At 36.1% G+C, this 24,505-nt stretch overlaps 1 protein-coding gene and 1 non-coding gene across 2 annotated transcripts in view; both read right to left on the minus strand.

Annotated features, from left to right (window-relative positions):
- Positions 1-24,505, minus strand: part of GPC5 (glypican 5) — a 1,357,540-nt gene that overhangs the window by 177,993 nt on the left and 1,155,042 nt on the right. The window lies entirely within an intron of this gene.
- LOC137211522 (small nucleolar RNA SNORA70) lies at positions 22,693-22,827 on the minus strand. The gene has a single exon (XR_010937123.1). It is a non-coding gene; the product is annotated as a small nucleolar RNA SNORA70 (small nucleolar RNA).

Genomic DNA, 24,505 nt, shown 5'->3' on the forward strand with positions numbered 1-24,505 from the left:
TTACAACACTTGACTATTGAAATAACACACATTAGTCCTTATCTCTAAAGACTGATACTTATGTAGCTCTGATCCCTACGTAATAATTAAAGGCCTCCAGAAGGACCAATGTCATTCATTCCTTGAACCAGTACATTTCTCTCCAGCAGGTCACGAGTAAGAGTTCGTTCAACTAACAATGAACTCGAGGAAAGAAAATACTGTGTTCTATTTTTCCGTGGAGATAGGCAGAAACCTGGGCTTGGGTGTGGCACGATCTTCCAGGTTTCTGTGTAACCCATCTTCGCAAGGAGCAGACTGTACGGAAAATGCATTGGTCTGGATCCTTCTGGTTTCTTCTCCTCTACATTTTGTTTTTCTTGTTGTTTACCATTTTCCCCCTCTCTGACCAATAATTCTTATCATTCCTTTTGCCCTAGGACTGAGGCTCATTTATCATGCTGGGAATGGTCCCACCCCTGACATTGGCCTTGTTCCCAAGTTTACTCACTTCATACATAATTGTTCTGTTGTAGATACCTCATCCCATTGTTAGTCATAACTCCCAGAATCAAATTTCATCTCACACCTCAGAGTCACGACTCCCTTGACCACACTGAGTTCTGTTGCATCTTCCTCGCTCTGGGCCCTGTGTCTTTGCCCTATCCTAGAAATGGGTGGCAGAGTGGAGAAGAGCTTTCTCTTATGTTCTAACATTATCCCTACTCTTACATGCTTTGCAGAAAGCCATGAAATATCAGCACCAATGTTTTCCATTCAGTTTATATTTTATCTCTATTTAACTTCTCAATTGAACATGAAAAAGTTGAAAACTTCTTGAAATATCATAAAAAATTTGATAGAATCTTGTAGGTAAAACTTACACAATCTGTATTAAATAATTTACTGACATATAAACTTATAATAAATATGTTGTTTCATCATGCACTAATTCAGTTACTCTATTGAAATAAAACTACATTTTTTTGATATAATTGTGCTTTGTAAGTCTTTTCCTGTGTTCTGCTTATGATTCTATTATCTTCTAGATGAGCACTTTTGTATATTTAATTTAGAAGTCTTACATTAAAAATAAAAGAAAATCCTTTCGTCTATATTTCTTCTTAAGGTTATAATAACATGTACTCCATCACATACAGATCTTCACAAAACATAAGTAAATATGAATATTTTATCATAACTACTTATGAAAAATAGCAAGGCTCCTATTTCCTATACTATAACAAATTAATCTATAAGGTCATAACACATATTTTTTCTAAAGTCACAATGGGTAAAAAAGGAGAGAAAGAGAGAGCACAGTGTTGTACCCAGAAGACACTGAATTTATTGCTACCACAGAAGAAATTTTGGGGAGGGTTGAAGCTTCTTGATAACATATATAACAACAACAAAACCAGACAAACAGAGGTGTATGAACTGGAATCTAAAGTTGAATCAAACTGTTTGTCTCTAATGCAGTGTAAGAGACAGAGAAAAGCTAGCAGTTGTTAGTTTCTCTTTCATCCGTCCATCCATCCTTCCATCCAGCCATTCATTCATTCATTCATTCATCTAATACTACAAATGTATGTACACTATGCTAGTCCCTGGGAATATGAAATGGTTATAAGACTGTCCTCAAGTTTCTCAAAGCCAGCAGGGAAAATAGGCATATAAACAACAAATACCATACACTGTTATATTGGACATTTGAAGAATGCCTAGTGTACTAGGCATATCACAAAATAAGATACTGTCAATTTATCATAGGAAGGTCATTCACAGTGAAGAGAAAACTGAATTCAGTCTTAAAGGAAGGGTAGAAGTTTCCAGGTTAACACGGAGAATGGAATGCTATTCCAGATTGTAGGAACACTGTGTGCAAAGTTAAGAGGTAATAAAACAATAGGATGGGTGGAAGAGATGGAAGGAGATCCAAGTTGTTCAATACAAGGGGTAGAAGATTAGGTGGAGAGAAGTGAGACTTAGGAGAGAGAGATGGGTAGGGTCAGATCAGAAATGATTATGATCAATCTAAAGCTAAGGAGTTTAGATTTTGATCAGGAGACAAGTGCACAGTTGAAGGGTTTTATGAGGTGCACCATGATGGGATTTGCATTTTAAGACCACTGCCCTGATAGTGCTGTGGAGGTTGGATTATGGATGAGGTTGGAGGAGTTGTAAGCAGTGGGGATCACATAAAAAGTCATAGAGCAAGAGAGATGAGGCTAATTATTGGTGAGAACAGAGAGAAAACAGATCTAAGAGGAGGTGAAGGTAGAATTGAGAGGATTTGGTACTAATCTGAATAACAGAGCAACTGCTGATTGAGAGCCCAAGAAGTACAAAACATGTTATTTTAATCCTAACTATAATTAATTTTGAAAAAAATATTTATCCATACATTGACCTTCAAGAGAGATAAGTAGTTTCCTGAAGGTCACACAGATTTTAAGGTGTAGAATGAGGATAAAACTAGATACGACTGGACACAGAGCTAGTGTCCTGTTGATCATATCATTTCAGCCTCTAAATTAGACCAGACATATGAGGGAGGACAGAGACTAGACAAGCTCATAATTCTCTGTCTTGGATGCTACTACTTGTTTGAAGAAAGATAATGAATTAAGTGGAGGTACCTTGATGATATCCAGGTAGGAATGACAAGCCGTTGGACATATGGATCTGAAGAAGTCTCCTGATAATACTGTTTTGTAAATGCACTAGAACTGAGACACGCATGCAGTCATAATTCTGTTGCTCTCTGTGTCTTCCTGCTGCGTTTTATGGGCCAGCTTAATATATATTTCCCTCCATAATTTAAGAATAGAATTTATGATATATGTCTATTAGTTACTTCCTAAAGGATAAAAATCTTCTAGTTTTTCATTCATCATGTTATTCATTAGTATTATCTTCCACAAATACGTATTGAGTAGCCATTGGGTGCATTGAGCAAATTATGCTGTGCAATTTGATTGGAAGAATGAGGTCCCTAAGTGATGATAGTCATCTATCTTCAATAGTTGGCTTCATTTTCTCTTAACACCAATTTATTTTTCTATCTATTATTCATCTTATTACATAATTTTTTTTGCTCAGCTGTTTCAAATCCTCTTTTGAATAAAAAGGACCATAAATGAAAACACACAAACAACTATAAAGCTTACAACCTAATAGTTGACACAGACATCGTTGTTGTCAAAGCAAAAACATGAAACTTTTGCAGGTATGACTTTTGATTTGAGAGAGCAGGAAAATTAAGTGGCCAAAAGGACTTGGATATGAGTAACAAAAAGGAGATGCCAGGGACAGAACAGATACTACAGGATGGACAGAAATTACTTTTCAGACTGACTCTACCAGGGCAATTCTTGGCACTTCCCTAGAATAAATTATTTCCTGGTTTAGCTAAGAAAATGTGAGACTACCTCAATTTCCTCAGGGTTAGCACATGATATTCCACTTTATTAGCCCTGGAACAACACAAACAGAAGGTTTAGTGATAATGTTATATTCCACGCTTGAGGCTTGTTATCAGTGCATTATTTTGTCTGTTCTAAAAGATGTTGTTTAGTTCAGCCAAGTGACTGGAGGTTGCTAAAATACTTTTCTCTTAAAAAAAAAAAAAAGAAGAGAGGGATAGCTCTTTCTTCACAGAATAATTCATATTAATTCGTGGACCAATCGCCCTGAGATCCATTAATTAAATTAATTAGATTTCATAGCATTCACTCGTGAACCAAGACGAAAAAAATTAGAAGGAAACAGGAAACACATACACTGCAGCATATGGTTTTGCCAGTGTTGGGCCCTTGATAATTATTAAATGATAGCTTGACACAGTACAGAATTAATAAACTCTGTTCTCTGGAGGTGTATATTTTCTTAACTTAGGTAACTCATGCAAATTAACTTAAAACAAAATGTGTGCTCTGTTGTTGCCCATACATCACCATGATTTCACAATTTATAACTAGTTTCACTAAGCAATGAAACTATTTTTCTATGAAATTAAGTGATATAGTTCTATCTGATTAAGAGTACTATACCTAGAAAATATTGCTAACAAATATAGGACCTATTTCATATTTTGAAGATTTACAAGGAATTAAATGTAATGGAATAGTAAACCCTACTGATGTCATACATTTGAGAACAACAGGTAAATCAAATCCTCATTCTTGTGGAACTTACTAAAGAGTTTTTTTTAATGGCCAAAAAATTTAAAGTATCGATCATGCTGCCTGAAACATGATATGTTAGAATGACCTCATCCAGTCTCATGGCTTCAAATACCAGCTACAGTCTCATGATCCAAATTTCTGTGTATCCATCGTCCCTCAGCTCAAATTTATCTACCTAACATCTCCATTTTCTTTCTCTACCTTAACAGATCTTAAAACAAACTCTTACCCTTTCTTCCCAAATCTATTCCTTCTTATTACACCTAATTAAATAGAAACTTTACCTTCCTGTCAGCTCAGGCCACACCACTTGGCTCACATCCCGTGTGAAATCCATCAGCAAATCCTGTCAACTCTACTTTCAAAATTTCTAAAACATTACCGTCTCTTACCACTACGACCCTAGTGCAAATCATCCTGTGTCTTTCTGAGGTGGCTGAAAAGCATCTTGACCATTTATTTGTTTCTACCCTTGTTTCCTACACTCAATTCTCATCTCAGCAGCCAGCAGAGCATTTAAACTGTGAGTCATATCATTCTCTATTCAAAGATTCCATCTCATCCTCAGTAAAACCCAAATCTCTAAATCACGTAGCCTTCCATGGTCTGGCCAACCCTTTGCCTTTCATCTATGAACTTTTCTACCGTTTCCACCTCAGTCACTCTGCTGTAGCCTAGAAGAGGCATCTTTGCTGTTCCTTGAACACACCATGACCCTATCCTGGTCTTTGCTTTTGCTGGTCCCATTACTTGGAGTATTCTTCCTTTCTACATCCACTTGATGACTTCTCTCAACATTGTGAAGTCTTTGATGGAATGTCATTCTTTTATTTAGTAAAGACTTCCCTGACCACCATATTTAAAATGAAAGCCTCAGTCCCCTGCCTGGTGCTCTTTGCACCCCTTCTCTGTTTTAGTTTTCTCCATAGCACTTACTCTCATCTGATATAATTAAAGCATGATAAAAATCTATTTCTGAATTATTTTATTTCTTGAGTACTTCCCTCCACAACCAGGTGGTTAGTGGGAATTACTGTCTATTTTATTCACAGTCGTATTCCTAATGCCAAAAACAGCATTTGTTTTGTATAAGAGTACACTAAGCATTCTTTGAATAAAAGCACTAAGCATAAAAACATGATCAGATATGTGAGAAAATGTTTACTCTCTAAACAAATTTAATTTGACACCTGATAAGTTGTGATATAGTTACTTTGGGAAATATACTTTTTTCTCTTATCACAATTGAGGGAAACCTTGTCAGGTGTGCTTTGCTCTATCTCCAGGTCTTTCCATTGAAAGCCCCCTCTATCACTTTCAAATCTGAAGCTGCTGTGAGATGAACCCAGCTGAAGATTAGCTGGGACACCCAGTCCCTGTTCCCAGTGTGGGGAGCCCTCGGCGGATTGTGTAGGTAAAGAACATGGACTTCCAGTATTAATGTGGTCTGGGGCATGTTATACTCATGAGCCCATTCCAACCTTCACTCAGCAATACATACTCTCCTCTTAAGCAAGACCACGACTCATGTCTCCTCCTGCCCTAGTCTCAGATTCAATTTCTCTCTATTTGGGATAAACTCCCTATGTTTTTCCTCCTTTTGAATCTATCCATCTTCATGAATAAAAATTTAAGTACACATTTGACCTGCTACTGGAGCTTCACAAATTATCTCTCCCTTTTCAGAATGCTTATTGCTCTATAAGTCCTGGAGCAAAAACAGAATTTAAGACCTTGTTTTACTTGAGCTCCATTTAACTAACTTAATGGATGAGCTGATGCTGTACATTCTCCCTGTAAAATGACAACATGCTTTCTATTAAGTCTATGGGGGTTGGCTGCCTCAACTTAGTTTTACGTTAACCAAAATTCAGATATGCTTGTTCACCTACCTGTTTATTTCAGGTGTATGCAATTTAAACTTTATTATTTTATTACCTAAATAAAACCAATGATGTGATTTTTAAAAGAGAAGTTTTGTTCCTATAAAAATATATTGTGTTTTGAACAGATTAGAAAAAGTTACATTCAACTATATGAGGACTAAAGGACTATAAACATTGAAGAAGAAATCACAAAATTATAATAAATAGAATAATAAAATTGGGACTTCCATGGTGGTCCAGTGGGTAACACTCCATGCTCCCAATGTAGGGGGCCCGAGTTCAGTCTCTGGTTGGGGAACTAGATCCCGCACGCATGCTTCAACTAAGAGTCCACATGCCGCAACTAAGATCCCATGTGCTGCAACTAAGACCCAGTGCAGCCAAAATAAACAAATAAATAGAATAGAATTATAATTATTGTAAAGAATTTGACATTTTTATTATTGTTTTGTTCTTCTAATACATAGAAAATGAAAATTCTAATTGATTCATTATGATTTATATGAGGCAGAAAATGCATAAATCTTTAGTCATCAGAGTGATAATCAAGGGGGTTCTGACCTTACATCAAAATGTTGGCCAATTACTATGCATTTGTATGTTTTTTAATTCCCCTCTTTAACTGACTTTTTATATTAACCATCAAACAACTGGTCCCAATCACATTAGAATAATAGGTTTCTACACTTAATGTTTTCTCATTTGTGCTTTTATCTTGTATCCCCAACTAGATTGTATAATTCTTTAGGATAGAGTCCTCATAATAGAACTTATGTTTTCTTCCCAATTAGTTATTTGCAAGCTAGCCAATAAAGAGCAGGTTGAATGATCTTGGGCTGAACCAATGTTAGTCTGTGGAATGCTAAGGTCTATATGTTTTCCACAAACCTAAGGAAGGAAGATAAGAAAAAGAAACGGCACCGTTGGAAAAATTATCTAGTTAATGGCAGAGCATTGAGATTTTACTAATTATATAATCCTTGGCCTTATCCGCAGTATCACATTACAATTTCTCTCATTTCTTCACTTGAAGAAATCTTCAAAAAAATAGTTCCATGCTTTGATTTTTCCAATCAATGATTTAATCTGAATCTATCCTATCATATTACAGTGGCAACTGGATCTCCTGAAAACTTCACAGTGAGAATAGATTTGGAATAAATGCTGAGTAGTACAATCTACAAACTATCTCTATAGGCCCTGGCTTACAAATAATCACCATATGATGTTGGAAAAACAAAACAAAAAACTCGTCAAAATATACTCATTGCTTTGTATCCCAAATGTTGTTTTGACCAACTATCAATTGCCCGTGTTTATATATTTACTTGATAGTACTGTTATTTCAAAAATCTTGGCCAATAAGATTTACTAGAGTTTTAATTTTCTTATAACCATAACATGTCTTTGGAAGTAATGTAGTGCTTGACATTTAATGCAAAAAATATCTGTTTAGGATTTCAAAATATAAACCATTGAATAAAATAGTACCATCTGCACTACCAAATGTAAAACCGATAGCTAGTGGGAAGAAGCCACATAGCACAGAGAGATCAGCTTGGTGCTTTGTAACCACCTAGAGGTGTGGGATAGGGAGGGTGGGAGGGAGACGCAAGAGGGAGGAGATATGGTGATATATGTATATGTATAGCTGATTCACTTTGTTATAAAGCAGAAACTAACACATCCATTCTAAAGCAATTATACTCCAATAAAGATGTTAAAAAAAAAAAGTAACATTTGCTTTCAAAAGAAGGACGCTATTTCAATGGAAGGATATATACTGCTCTATAAAAAACAGAATGACTGGGCGCTTCCCTGGTGGCGCAGTGGTTGAGAATCTGCCTGCTAATGCAGGGGACACCGGTTCGAGCCCTGGTCTGGGAGGATCCTACATGCTGCGGAGCAACTAGGCCCATGAGCCACAACTACCGAGCCTGCGCGTCTGGAGCCTGTGCTCCGCAAAAAGAGAGGCCGCGATAGTGAGAGGCCCGCGCACCACGATGAAGAGTGGCCTCCGCTTGCCACAGTTAGATAAAGCCCTCGCACAGAAACGAAGACCCAACACAGCGAAAATAAATAAATTAATTAATAAACTCCTACCCCCAACATCTTCAAAAAAAAAACAAAAACAGAATGACCTTTAGGCCACATAAATATAATAAATATTCACACTTGGTACTATATGGGAATGGCAGTTGTCATTTCTAATAAATAGTGTGTGAAAACCAGTAGGACAGTTACAGAAACACCTCCTGCTTGTTCATGGCATAAGGCCTAAGTTCAGCTGTATGGGTATTACGTTTTTGACGAAACACCTAGTCTTACACCAGACGCAAATTTCTAGTTTCCTGAGCATGGAACTTTATTAATGTAAAGCATGTGCTAAGCAAACTGTAAGATTCATAGAAAAAATTGTTGTCCTGTAGCTGTGTTTATTTTGGACTGAAAAACTGGCACTGTTGTACATGCACTTGCTTTAAACGTTAAAAAAAAAAGTTGGAAAAATAAATTAATCAGATACTCAATGAATCAGAGATATCAATACTTCGAGTTGAAGAATGAATCATATCATTACAGGGTCATTTTCCTTTGCATCATGAAGTCACACAGGACTAATGTCAAATGGAGTAAGAAACAGGCAAAATTTTCCTTAAATTGTCTCAGTTAATAGATTTAAACAAGACCTGGCTATAGTTTTTGAAGCAATGGGTGATTAAAATCAAACTACTTGGTGAAAAAATTAGGAACGAGGGATTGTTGTAGTGTTGGGGAAAATTTTGTATTATAATAAATTAACTTTTAACTAATGGAAGATAAATGAAATAATACAAGGTTGATTTTTCAATATACAAAATTGATGACAAACTATATCTAACATGAGTTTATTATGTTCAGTACTTTCCTTACCTCCCAAATATTATTTTTGCAACTCTATGGGAATAATCCCAAAAGATACTCATCAGATAAATACTTATGTCCAAAAAAAAAAATCAGTATTTTGAGCTAGCATCAAAAAGAAAGTATACGGTATAGTTTTATTTACTGGTTTTCTATATAAATAAGATTAAATAAAAATAATGATAATAATGAAAACTGCATACTCACAGTTTTATATTTGCTTTTCCTCTATACAAAAAGGTGGATATGTCCAGTGAATACAAACTTATTTAATTGCTTTTTGCTTTTTCTATAGTTTGATCAGTCAGCAAAGTGTAAAAAAGTGTTGATGCTGAAAATTCTATTATTTTCTCTCTAAAGTGTAGTGCTCAAAGAAATATATAATTTGAGTTTGTGAAGAAGCCTTTCTTTTTTAGGGCTAACTTCTTTCTTTTGTATACTCTTTAGAAGTACATTTTTAAAAATTCAACAAAAGAAAGAAATAGGATAAAACCATCATGACATAAAGGCTTTTAGAAATTAATAATGTTCTTTATTAATAATGGTATGATGATCTGCCATCTTATAAGCTCCTAATCATACCATTGTTTGATTATTACCCAGCAACATGGAAACGGTCCTTGTCCTAACTCAACACAGTGCCAATAGTTTTGCCACAGAAACAGTCATAATTTTACCTGCTTTGAAGTAAAGCAGTTTCTGTGTTAACTTCACAGAGGGCAGCCAGGTAACTTTTAAGAGTTTGAAATACTAAAGGCCACTCAGCTAAGTGCCCCAGGGAAAAATTTAAACTATGATAAAGGCATTTCTTTGACTCATAGTGCTAAAGTTGCTGACTAACTAGACCCACTATAGGCCATAGACAAAGCCACTGAGAAGAATATGTGAAAGTTTGAATGTGAGGCCCCAAGTTTGAATGTCAACCCTTTTCCAGTGGGTTTACTGAGGCTAGGAGAAAAGTAGTTATCCACCAAAAAGAAAAAAAAACCTCAAAAAACCCACAAAAACAAACAAAACATACAGCCAATCTAGTAGAAGCTATGTATTTAGTAATCCAATGCAAGTATTTGTCATTTCCTTTAATAGGGCCTTAAACAGGTAACCTAAATGGTTTATGTTCCATCTTCCAGATGTGAGCATGAAAATATTTTTAATTAATGGCTGTATTACTATATTTAAATATCATTTTTTGAAATTGGAATACCAGTCTTATTAATATTTCCCTAATTCTCTTATTTATTTAATAAATAGTCTGCTTTGTTCTGCAAAGTGGTTTCCTGGGTTTTTTTTTTTTTTTTTTTTTTTTTTTAGTTCCCTGACCATGAATTGAACCCTGGCTCTCGGCAGTGAAAACGAGGAGTCCTAACCCCTGGATCACAAGGGAGCTCCCCTGAAAAGTACTTAAAATTGCTAGGTTTGTGGAGTTATTCTTAATGCCCATTCTCTGAGAGTTTTATGCTATAAAATATCTTAACATAAGGTCAATAGTGTGTCTTTAGGTTCTAATTTTAGATGAAGATGTTATTTTCTCATTATCTTAGAGTATTATTTTATCTACTGTAGAATAATAACAGAATTTATTAAGATAAAACTTTTCAAGTTGCCATTTATTCTATCAGGTTTTTCTGTTGGTTCCTCAAAATGTAAACACAGAGAAGCACTAAAATATATGAAAAGAGCACCATTGAAAGTAATTCATGGGAGCAGAAGCAAGAAGAACTACAATCCTGCAGCTTGTGGAACAAAAAACACATTCACAGAAAGAGAGACAAGATGAAAAGGCAGAGGGGTATGTACCAGATGAAGGAACAAGATAAAACCCCAGAAAAACAACTAAATGAAGTAGAGATAGGTAACCTTCCAGAAAAAGAATTCAGAATAATGATAGTGAAGATGATCCAGGACCTCGGAAAAAGAATGGAGGCAAAGATCGAGAAGATGCAAGAAATGTTTAACAAAAACCTAGAAGAAATAAAGAACAAACAAACAGAGATGAACAATACAATAACTGAAATGAAAACTACACTAGAAGGAATCAATAGCAGAATAACTGAGGTAGAAGACCGGATAAGTGACCTGGAAGACAGAATGGTGGAAATCACTGCTGCAGAACAGAATAAAGAAAAAAGAATGAAAAGAAATGAAGACAGCCTAAGCGACCTCTGGAACAACATTAAACGCAACAACATTCGCATTATAGGGGTCCCAGAAGGAGAAGAGAGAGAGAAAGGTCCAGAGAAAATATTTGAAAAGATTATAGTCGAAAACTTCCCTAACATGGGAAAGGAAATAGCCACCCAAGTCCAGGAAGTGCAGTGAGTCCCATACAGGATAAACCCAAGGAGAAACACGCCGAGACACATAGTAATCAAATTGGCAAAAGTTAAAGACAAAGAAAAATTATTGAAAGCAGCAAGGGAAAAACGAAAAATAACATACAAGGGAACTCCTGTAAGGTTAACAGCTGACTTCTCAGCAGAAACTCTACAAGCCAGAAGGGAGTGGTATGATATACTTAAAGTGATGAAACCTACAACCAAGATTACTCTACCTGGCAAGGATCTCATTCAGATTCGATGGAGAAATCAAAAGCTTTACAGACAAACAAAAGCTAAGAGAATTCAGCACCACCAAACCAGCTCTACAACAAATGCTAAAGGAACTTCTCTAACTGGGAAACACAAGAGAAGAAAAGAACCTACAAAAACAAACACAAAACAATTAAGAAAATGGTCATAGGAACATACATATCAATAATTACCTTAATCTTGAATGGATTAAATGCTCCAACCAAAAGACACAGGCTTGCTGAATGGATACAAAAACAAGACCCATCTATATGCTGTCTACAGGAGACCCTCTTCAGACCTAGAGACACACACAGACTGAAAGTGAGGAGATGGAAAAAGATATTCCATGCAAATGGAAATCAAAAGAAAACTGGAGTAGCTATACTCATATCAAATAAAATAGACTTTAAAATAAAGAATGTTACAAGAGACAAGGAAGGACACTACATAATGATCAAAGGATCAATCCAAGAATAAGATATAACAGTTACAAATATATATGCACCCAACATAGGAGCACCTCAATACATAAGGCAACTGCTAACAGCTATAAAAGAGGAAATCGACACTAACACAATAATAGTGGGGGACTTTAACACCTCACTTACACCAATGTACAGATCATCCAAAATGAAAATAAATAAGGAAACAGAAGCTTTAAATGAGGGAAAAAAGAAGGAATTCATTGAACCACCAGCTTGCAAAGCAACAGAAAGGCCTTGATATATTCAGTTTTTCTCATTTCAAATGTAACACTGTCTTTAAAAACTCTGCTAAAGTTTTGCATGCTTATGAAGAGAAATTAATATATACATTTCTGAAGGCTTTTCTGGGGCAAGACTGTAGAGATTAACAAAATGAGGTTGGGAGAGACAGAACTAAATTTAGGGACAAATTAAGCTATCCTAGAAGGAAAAAAAAAAACCCGGAAATCCTAAACTTATGAATAACTAGTGCTGACTTCCTTCTCTCTGCTAAGGGTGGATTGTCAGATTTTTTTTTTTTCCCACACTGTGCGGCATGCAGGATCTTAGTTTCCCAATCTGGGATAGAACCTGTGCCCCCTGCATTGAGAGCATGGAGTCTTAACCACTGGACCGCCAAGGAAGTCCTGATTGTCAGATTTTCTCACTGAGTTGTCCTCACCCACTGCTTGGGTCATCCAGTCAATGGCCCTGTCCTTGGCAATTCCATGGCAATGACTTTACAATGAATTTAATTCAGCCTCTTAGCACTTTGAGATTTTTTCCCTTAAGTTCTCTTTGCCTTCAAAGTCTTCATTGTTTTGTCTGGCCTGCACATGGAACAGATTATTTATCCTCAAATACTATTTACTTATGTCACTCTTGATTACCTACAGGATAAAGCACAACCCTTTTAAACTTACCCTAACCAATTTGGAAAAACTTAACCCCCATATTTGCTGTCTCATAGATACTACTTTTGTTTTTTAATTTTTTAAAATTTTATTTTTATAAAATTTTTAAAGGTTACTTTACATTTACAGTTATTACAAAATATTGGCTATGTTCCCTGTCTTGTACAATACATCCTTGTAACTTATCTTACACCCAATAGTTTGTACCTCCCACTCCCCAAGCTCTATACCTCATCTCCCCACGCTGGTAACCACTAGTTTGTTCTCTATATCTGTGAGTCTGTTTCTTTTTTTGTTATATTCACTAGTTTGTTGTATTTTTTTAGATTCCACATAAGTGGTATCATACAGTATTTGTCTTTCTCTGTCTGACTTATTTTGCTCAGCATAATGCCCTCCATGCCAAAGAGCCCACTTGTAATAATCTCCCCAGTCTCTTTTTGTTATTTATATGAATTTTTCCCATTTGATATCATTGATCACAGTAGCTAATCATAATAGCTCCTGATCAAGAACTTCTGGAGCCTTAGTGTTTATACTTTGTAGACTTATCTTTATATGTATATTTCATTTATACAATATGAAGACTACAGCTTCCATAGAAAATAGCAAAGTGACCTACATGAAGGTGCCCTTCCTCTCCTTTTTTATAAATGTAAATAAGATACGTGTGTGTAGTCATACATATATACATCATATATTCACCATCATTTATTTGAATTTTCAAACTTTTTCAAATTTTCATTGATTGTAGTTTCTACTATGTGCGAGGCACTGTGCTAAAAAAATTTGTCATATCCTCAAGGAACACTAGGTAGTGACAGTCATAAATACGCAAGTGAGTAATTTAAAGTAGAATGATAACTGTCTCCATAATGATAACTTTGTATAAGGTGACTGACTTGAAAAGTTATTGACTAGGACAAATTTTCTATTTATTTTTTGGTAAATTAGAATTGGGGGAGTCATAGAACTAATACTAATATTTAACAATGATCAATTAAGCATTTTACATGTGACTAAATCAAAGAGATTATCGTTTAAGCTTATTCCATCTTCAAAACAAACCTCTGAGGTAGATACATCATTATCCCATTTTATAGATGGGACAACAGATGCTCAAGATGACTAAGCCACTTTCCCTAAATAATTCTCTCAGTAGGTGTTAAGGAAGGTCAGGAAAGCATTTAAAACATCTTTTGCTCTTATGCTGAGATGTAAAGAATATAGTGTTAGCTAGAAAAAAGCATTCCAGGTAGAGGCACCATCATGTACTAAAATGCAAGAACTTTACTTATATAATTAAAAGTATATATGCGCTGCTATTTCAAAATTTTCAAAATTTCAAGATACTGTGCTATTGCATCACCTACTATCTCTCTGAGCCCCAAGTCCACCATCCTGTATTCTGTGCTGTCAAGCTTGCAAACATTTCTCCGACTCCCCTGCCAGCTGACTTTCTCTTGGCGGGAAACACAAGAGGGAGAACGGAAGGCAGGACGAAGGCAGAAGGGATGACTTTTCTGCTTATACTTCACGTCAGCTTCTCAAGGCAACAAAAGACAACCACAACTTCAGCCTCCAGCTTCTTTTGACACACCGAGCACCAGCCATTCTGTGTCCTCTTTATAGGTGCCTGCACCAACTCACAGTGCCCCCTGGTGGTCTGAGCACCAATTACATGGCTTCACCTGTAGAGTAACTGGTACCAGTTGTTACGAGGCCCCTTCCTTGCTATATCCTGGCAACCCCACCTCTTCCTTTTTGTTCCCCCAGCTCTGGTGTGGCAGCTGCTTCCTGAAGTTATTAATTTATGGACTATTTTAGCATCTCTTCCTTGATATTTCAGCCTTTGAACATCTGGTGGCCAATTTCCTGCTTGAAATACCTACCATGGTTTCAGTTTTCCTGACTGTATCTTGATTAATACAGATCCCTTTATTTAGGTGTCTCTTAATAATCCCTTGAGACAAATGTCACATCCTCTTTATTGCCTACCTGCCAGTTTCTACTTTTCTTCTATTAGCTGAAACCCAACTTTGTTTTTATGGCAGGTAGCCATGGTCTAGAGAGGAGACTAGGCTCCTCTACAGATCCAGGGTGGAACATAAATTCACTGAGCTAATCCTGCCATAGAATATAACTTTGATGCGAGGAGACATATGACGGGGGTTCTTGAAGGAGGTTTATCTCACTCTTAACACTGAAAGGAACACCTACTCTTCAAGCTTTTAAAATATTTTTCCTGAGACTATGAAAGATGGAAGCTAGTATGTTATTTCTAGTTGATGAAAAAAATCAGTTGACACTGAGGATAATAGTAATAACCTAAGCATTTGATAGCACTGTTGGGCCACAGAATCAATTATCCTTAAATGTTTGCAATCTCTGGATTTCTCTATTTCTCTATTTTGTAAAATGAGACATTTTCACTGTTGGTTAAAACACTTTTAGTCGAGCTGTCTATTCCTTGCTATAACAATCATAAATTATAGAGTAGGAGATATGTATCTCCTTATCTATATATAGATTTAGATATAGATATAGATACATATGCAGATATAGTTGTCTATATCTATGTACAATGCATATACACATAAACATATATAAATACATATGCTTTGCTTTTATATATTTTAGTAGCTAAGACTAATGGTAAGACTTAGTAGCTATTTACTAATGGCTAAATAAATATATTTTTACATTTTGCCTGTATAATGATTTTTCAATAAAAGGAAAGGTAAGGTAGAGGCTCAAACAGAGGAGATAGTATAAAATGACTGACCATGGAGAATAAAAGCTGGAAAGGTAAAATGATTAACACTCACCAATTCTAAAGTAAAAGACAGTTGGTTTCATTGTCATCCAAAGTGCCTCCCGAGAGAGTTATGGACATTTGTTTGAATTATATACACTTTTAAGGATTATTTTAGCATGTCCCATTGTCGAGCACCTACTCAGATCTGGTCACTATCTTAGGTGACACAGGAGAAGGGTGAAAAGCATGGGTTACAAGGCTTTCCTCTCAAGCTTGTTTATTTCTGAATGTTCTCACCGAGGACTCAGTTCTGCTTTCATGGAGATTTTTATGTTACATGTATAAGATAGAATGTAGTGACTAGGGAAGACCTGAGTGAGTCTGTTAAATAAATAATGCTATTTTTTCAGCTCCCTTACTGCTTTTATCTTAGGATCTGCAACACTCTAAAATACTAGTCAAACTTTAGAACGCCCCTGTGCTATGCTTATGGGTGTTCTTTTGCTGAGGTTTACTGAGGGGCAAACTGATGGATCATAGGCTGCCTAGAAAGTTACCTGGAAAATGCAGATCAGACCAAGGAGCAGCCTTTTTGCTGTAACAAGTAGTCACGTTCCCGCTACAGGACTGCCAGATGGACTAGATGAAAGCATCGTATATGTGGAGAGGGAGAACAGTGGGAGGTATTTGAAAAGGTAAAAGCTTATCCTTAGAAAAAAAGAAAAAGCTGAGGGCTAGTAGATACACAGTAGAGGTGGCTCTGGATACCTGGGAGGGCAAGCTGATTTTTTTTTTTTTTTTTTTGCGGTATGCGGGCCTCTCACTGTTGTGGCCTCTCCTGTTGTGGAGCACAGGCTCCGGATGCGCAGGCTCCGCGGCATGCGGGATTCTCCCGAACCGGGGCACGAACCCGTGTCCCCTGCATCGGCAGGCGGACTCTCAACCACTGCGCCACCAGGGAAGCCCAAGCTGATTTTTTTTTTGCATTGAATGCTGGGCAGATTCTTTTTGTAACTTTCTGTGGTCCAGTTTTGTCAACTAGCCTCTCTATAATCTTAGTCACATACCTACATAGGGTTGACCATCTTTGCATCATTAGTTCAAGCTTAGAAAGAAAGAATGAGAAAGCAATCTAAATGGAGACACAGAAAGGAGTTAGCAGAAAGAAAAAAACAACTGAACATCACTGAGAAATGGGTCCTCTATAGTTCGAAACATAAGTCGGTGAGATATTTAGAGAAAATACTTTTGCACTCTTGTCCCCAACCAAGACAGACCTTTAGACCATGAATAAAAATAGTGTTTGGGGACAACCAATCATTCCTGGAATCTGCTTATGAGTTTCCAGTAGACCTCCCCAGCCCTTGGCTTCCTCGTGTTGATCCCTGCTCTGTGTACCCAGTGTTTACCCAGCCACGTTGTCTTGACATCCATATCGATTAGCTTTCTGGCTCCCAGTTTAGCTCCATTTCCTTGATTCTGGCAACTTTCACTTTGGTTTATTGTCTCCAAAAATGGTCACCACTTATATTCCACATGGCTGCCTACACGTATGTACAGCACCTATTAATTCATTTCTTTATAAAATCTAAATTCGGTGAGTGCCAATCATGTACCAAGGACTAGCTAGGTGCTGGAGATCAGTTGTGAACAAGGCTCTGATCTTCTGGAGTTTACATGTTAAGGGGAAAGGACTGAAACATTAAAAATTATTTAAGCAAAAATTATTACTATAAATAAATGTTATGTAAGAAAAACGTAGGGTATGTGTTGGCAAACAACCAGGTTTCTTGTCTGTGTTTCAGGAACATGATCCCAGAGGAAGCGACTTCCAGACTAACATCATGACTTGAATATACAGGGACATGAAGTGGGGTGGAGTAGAGAGGGCTTCTGGGCAGGACACCTTGTACAAAATTCTGAGTTGGGAAGGGTCTACTCTCTCTGAGGAATGAGAGCAGGCCAAGGATACTGGAGCAGATTATCACAAAGCAGGGAGAGAGGAAGGTTTAATGGACAAAGGCTCAGTGGCAAAAGGAAAAATGAAAAGAAGGAGATGGATTCAACTGCTGTTTACAACCTGGGACACCTAAGGAGTGGAAATGAAGGGAGCAAGGTGTCTAGCGTGATTCCAAGTTTCCAGATGTTGAAAGGACCTCCCAAGTCTGCCTGATATGCTCCAAACCTGTGAGGCACAGGAAATGTGTGCCCGACCTATGGGCAAGAGTCATGAAAATGTAGCAACACAGTTCCCCTGGTCGCATGTCTGTGAAAGCTGTGTGTACATTCATGTGTGCCCAAGTGCCTATGAATATGCAGTGTGTGTTTAAGGTATGGAGATCAAGGAGTGGCGGCAGTCATGTCTGGGTGGTCTTTGAGTAGAGAGAGGAGGGTAGTCTCAGGAAACAAAACGTGAATGAGATCCATAGCTTTGAAGTAAAAACAAAAATGGAATGGGAAGTGACCATGAATTAGATCCTTAAGGCTGAGCTGTCCTCGGGAGAACATAGGATAGGCAGCTTAGCTGTTGGTTACAAAAGCGGTACCCTTGCACTTACACAGAAGTACATTACTGTAAGTAATCTTTGGTATAATTAAAGGCAGGGCATTAATTACTGAGCATTATATATAGAGAGCCATCATTTGATATATTTTGTTTTTCTATTCCAATTATAGTGGTATTATTATTATGGGAATAGAATATTATTCAGAGTATTATCTGGAAATTAAAATCAAATTGCTATAAATGTTCTACAAATTTACAAATTGTTTTATATACAGTATAAGCAGTTATTGATTTATAACCACTACTGTTTTCATGTTTTAAACATTTCAAATCAAATTCATTAAAATATTTTAATTGATTCAAAATCTATTTCTATAATTAAAGTTTGAATGAGGCCTACATAATCATTATTTTCATGAGAACAAAATGTTTAAAAGCCAAATATATAAGGTTAAAGTTTTACTGCAGACCAAAAACGAATTCAGGCTTATTTCTCAAACAAATATATTTTCTCTTAATGTCAAATAAAACATTGTTGAGCTAAATATTACTTTGCCACGAAAAGAAACAAACAACAAAAATCAAAATCGGGACTTCAGCCAAGCAAGAATCAAAAACCTTACCCAGCAGAGTAGTCAGAGGCAATTTTAGCATTAACTATGCAATCTCTTAAAACGACACACAGCTGTGGAAAGACTGCAACATGCTCTTGCTGGCTGTGATATTGCAATTCTAAAGGAATGCTGACAAGGTTTGGCTTCTAAACTGCCTAAACTTAGCCTGAAAATGCAGATTGTTGCTACTCTCTCTGCCCTCCGCAGTTTAGATACCTGGATCTTTTAGTCTCACCATTTCTGTTATACCCAAGTACGATGAAACAGGAGCAAGAAAATATGTTTTCATTGCCTTAGGATGATTTATTTTGTCAAAGTTCCCAGCGAATTTTCATAGTATCAGAACTTCTGTCATGACAATCGTTACTACTGAGAATAAAAGGAATCCTGAAATTTTCCCATAACGAAATATATTAATATTAGAAAGGTTTAAATTATTTAACTAGTTCATTAAAAATTATGTGCAATCACACACATGCATATATTCACAAATGCCTACAAACGAACAAATTTGCAGGAAATTCGTAGCAAATGTGTAATAGAAACAAATTTGTAGAAAATGAAGTTTAAAGGAAACACATTTTAAAATCTGAAAGCAAAGACCATTTATAGTTCTAAACAAAATTTTAAATATTTCTTCAGTGTGTCTAGCATTCATAGGAACATAGAAATTACTCCTGATTGATTGTATTTCTGGATACTTTTTGCTCATTTGAAACTTCTAGGAAATACGCCCGCCATATTTACAAAACTTTTAGAGCAACTTATGAATTTATCTACTTTTAGGTAAAGCATCGTTGGGCTATATCTCAATCCACAGGTAAATCATGATTCAGAATTATCTGCATTTTATATATACATAAAATATATATTAAAAAATATATATACTTTAGATGCAATCAAAGTCAAACATGTCCCAAAATAAAATAAATACTTATTCACCTTATCGGCATGGCTCAATGGCAAGGGTCTACCCCAGGCATCGATTACAGCCATCCTCTCTAATCCTCACAGACTACTCGCAGCTCATAGATGAAAGTATGTCCTTTGCTATGGGCTATTCTCTCTTGATTAAGTGGAAATCCTCAATTTCATAACCTTTATTACCCATGAAGGCAAAGAGGAAAAACTCTCATTCTTTCATTCTCTATGGTGCCATCTTTACTGCTTGCTTTTTCTCTTTCTGTCTCTCTATTTTTTGTATCTCTTTGTGTCTCTGTATCTTCTCTTTAGTAAAAAATCATGTGCTTCTGGTTCCAACCATGGCCTCTTTTCTACATTTTTATTTTCTAAGACTTCTCTGCATTATCTGTCCCCTAACTCCTATTCCACTCTAGAATGCATCTATTCCCTCTTTTTAAATACATCCACTTTGGAAATACTAGCTGTGGCCTTTTTACGAGCACACCATACTTGTGTACACACAGACGCTCACACACATGTACACACATATTAATATATCTCTGTTCATTAAATCCCAGGAAGCTCTGAAAAACTAGATCAGAAATGTACTTTCTTTCAACAGATGTCAGGCAAATTTGGGGACAAAATATCTTTTTATGACTATATATATAAACTTATATTCTCATCTACTGAAAATTAAGCCTAATGCCACCATTAATGTTGAAAGGCATGTAGTACAGGGCAGGCTTTTTCCCTATTTAAGAACTCAATTGAATTTAATATTAAGGAGTGACAGATGAGATCTTTTCTTGAAGCAGAGGAGGAAAATATAAAACAGCTCCTCTGTCAAATATTTGTGATTAACCATCAAATCACACTAGTCTCCTTGTTAAATCCTGCATTTCAGAAGCATGTATGTTACTGGGAAATTACAGAACACATGTAATTCCTCTATATATGTAGAGATTTTAGTCCAAACACCTAAAGATAAAATTTAAATCCTGAGACTAATATCCACACTTCAAATTTCAATGAAAGTGTTCTCCAGCACAGGAAATGGACATTTTACTTCACTAGTCTACCTCAACTTCAAGTTAATCTTCTTATAAGACCATCTGTCTTACAAAATATATTTACACATCAATTTACTAAACTGGAATCAGAATGTGTGCACGAACTGATGTATGTACAAAAATGTTGGTTATATGTAATACAGGATTTTCATTATTGATAGTATTTTTCAATTAGAAGAATTATAATTTATTATATTATAGAAGGAAACAGAAACATTGACATATTGCCAGATTTTATCTTTAAATATTCACCAATTTTTGTTTCCATTTTATCTCTCCCAGTTTATTAAATTAGTAATATTGAATTTGGCAAATATAATGGGTAAAACTGCTATGTATCCATTTCAATACCTAGTAAAAATCAGTGGTAATTTGAATGAAGCATTGGAGGAAGGATCCTGAACAAGACTAGGATGGAATTCATTGCTAATATACTGAAAGTTGCATACAGCAAATCCATCTCTGTTTTCCTAAAGTAACAAAATTTATTTGTAATTTCCTAGAAGTAGATGGGTAAAGTAATTAAAAAGTTTTCTTGGATAGTAAATCATTTATTTTTTTCAATATAAGGCAATTCTAACTAAAGGAAGCACATAATAGTCATTTCACTCACATTTTAGTGATGGCTTCTCATTTTCCAGAGTGATATTTGAAATTTTATAAGATTAGGCATTTATAATTTATAGCAACAAACTAATCAGTTGGTGCTGCCCCAGATCGTACGTGCTAATATTTCACTTATACTGTGCTTAGGAGGAAAATTATTGGAGATATGTCAGCTTATCTGTGGAATGGGTAAGCTGTTTGGCATACTCTTCCTTACCAAGCTTTACGGTGCTACTGCATAGTTTATTTGCCTCCAATTCAAAATTTCTCTTGTATTAAATTAGGGACATAGACGAGCCATATTTCTCAGTGCTTTAGAAAGCATCCTTTTAGAGGGATGGTATTGAATTGAGATATTCTGAGCAGTATACATCAAAACTTTAGGGTCCCACAGCCAACTCTCCAAAATTTCTGGCTTATTTAAGAACTCAAAATCAATCCCATATATTCAGAGAAGGCAGAAATAATGGCTGAGAACATTTGCATCTCAGTTGATTTGATTTTCTTGTTGTAGATACTCTATTGCTTAAGATAATGGAGACAGCACCAGGGAAAGGGTCAGGAGATCTGAATTCTAGTCCTTCGTTAGGCATGGAGTATGTAAGGAGCCTCTATCTTCCTATATGTAAATGCACCTCCTATTTTAAGGTGTTAATGTGAGGATTTTATTTTTATTTAATTGTATTTAATTCCAACAGAATTATATAGAATTTTTATCTCCCATCCCCTCTGTTCACACACATGTAAGAAACTAAGTTGTTCCTTCTCATTATCCCATTATTGTTCCTTTCTTTTCATTTATTTTAAGGCCAAATTACTGCTGGTAATGGGGAAAAAATATGGCAATAGTGAATATACAGCATCTGCAAGCCCCAGTGGTAAACTGTGTTAGCACTTTTTTTTTTTTTTTGACAAGAAAGTAGGGTTTATTGGTGGGCATGGGTAGGGAGGGGACAGCGCCAAGGCTCTCACGAGTGCAGGGCCCGCCATTTGTCCAGGGGGCCACGATTAGGGATGTACTTGACCCCACAGCCATCTGGTATGAGCCGCTTTTCTGCCACCATGTTTTCAAATTCATCTGCATTCAACTTAGTAAATCCCCACTTCTTGGAGATGTGGATCTTCTGGCGGCCAGGGAATTTGAACTTGGCCCCGCGGAGGGCCTCAATCACATGCTCCTTGTTCTGCAGCTTGGTGCGGATGGACATTATGACCTGGCCAATGTGGACCCTGGCCACTGTGCCCTGGGGCTTTCCAAAGGCACCACGCACACCTGTCTGGAGCCTAGATTGGGGACAGCATGCCAGTCATTAATGTCCACTGGAAAGGCCTGTCTCCAAGGTCCCTTAGGGCAACCCATACAGGCAACAGGCTGCATACACTGCCGAGGAGGCTGCTGTTTGCAGCCCTTGCGCACCGGGCCCCCATGGGGAAAAGAGCACAGTCGGCTTAACTGGCTGCAAAGAGTGTTAGCACTTTTGAGTGCATCCTTTTAGAAATTTTTAATGCATGTATATTCTCACTATGTGAGTACAAGGCCACATGCTACAAACTCATTTCACTATTCTTTTGCAACAAAATATTTATTGGCCATTTTCATATCAATACTTCTTTATATTTGAATAATATTCTGTAGAATGACCATTTTATATTTAATTAGTTTCTATTAATAGACTTTAAAATAAGTTGTTTGCTATTACAAATATACTGTAATAAGCATCTTCATATATTTATCTAGATTGACTTTTATTTTAAATTATTAGCAGTGCCATTGCTGGATCAAAGGAAATGAGCATTTTAATTTTAATATGGGAGATAAAATAAGTTTATTAAATAAGTTTAATAAATAAAATTAAAATTAAGTAACAATTATTATTTAATTGTTCTCCAAAACTTTGTACATGTTACACTATCACCAGCAATGCATTAGCATGTTTTCTTCTTTATATTTGCCAAAACTGGATATTTTACACTTAAAATTTTTGCTGATCTGATATTATTATTTTTAGTTGACATTTCTTTGGTTACAAGTGAGGTTGGGCAGTTTTTTCACATAAACTCTGGTTATTTTAAATCTTTTGAGGCATTCATTTAAGCAGTTCTTTAGTAAGTAGTCTGTACATTACAATTCCAGTTTTAACTACTTACCTTATTTAAAAAGTGAATTAATAATAGATGGAGAGAATTTGGAGAATATAGAAAATCTATCAAAACAATTGAACGAGAACTTCAGAAGGAAGGGAAATGCTGCTATCAGATTAAGTAAGATGAAGACTAAAAAATGTCCAATGGATTTGGTCATTGAGATGGGTCCAAAGCCTAGAATCTTCTATCTCTATCCCCAGACCTAATAAATTACCAACTATTGCCAGTCCTTCCTTCTAATATTTCTTATTATCTCCTTCCTAAGCCTTTCTTACCCATCATATTTAATTTCTGATTATCTTTTTCCTGAATTAAGCCTAATGCAACTATCAAACCTTCACTCTCCCAGCCCTCCATGATGCCTCCAGAGTAATAGTTAAAACTCTAAATCTGATGGCATCACTGGTCTGGCTTCTTCATTTGTTTACCATCTTCAAAAGATAAAACAGATGAAGTCCTTCTATGTCACTTAATGAATGTTTTGAGTGCAGATTTCTTCCATGTTACTCACCTGCCAGAACCAATCCTCTGTCCCTCCCTTTGTCCTTTGATAATAATAAATAATTTGAGTTATTTGTATTTCCTGAAAATTTTCATGCTTTCATATCGTAGTAGCTTTGCCCATGTTATTCCCTATGAAGAGTTTCTCTTTGCTTCCTTCCTGCTTCTCTCTTCCTTCCTGTAAGTAAAAAGTCTTACTTCTTAAGTTCAGGTCAGATGTTACTTTAAGGTTGCAGACATCCCAGTTTGAATTCTCTCATCTGGGGTAGGTATTTCTTCTCTTCTATCTCACTGGAGTTTGATACCACCATTATTATAGTAGATATCATATTAAAGTTGAAAGCGTTTGTTCACACACCTGTTTTTCTACTTGGTGTAAGCTCATTTGCAGTAGTGATTATGTCTCTGGCTTGAATAAAAGTGTCTTAACAAGGTTTTGTTTGTTTGTTTTTTTAAGAAGCAGACCCTAGGAACAGCAGAGGAGAATTCAAGTGC

This window comes from Pseudorca crassidens, chromosome 18 (assembly GCF_039906515.1).
Source record: "Pseudorca crassidens isolate mPseCra1 chromosome 18, mPseCra1.hap1, whole genome shotgun sequence".
In the NCBI taxonomy this organism is placed as follows: Eukaryota; Metazoa; Chordata; class Mammalia; order Artiodactyla; family Delphinidae; genus Pseudorca; species Pseudorca crassidens.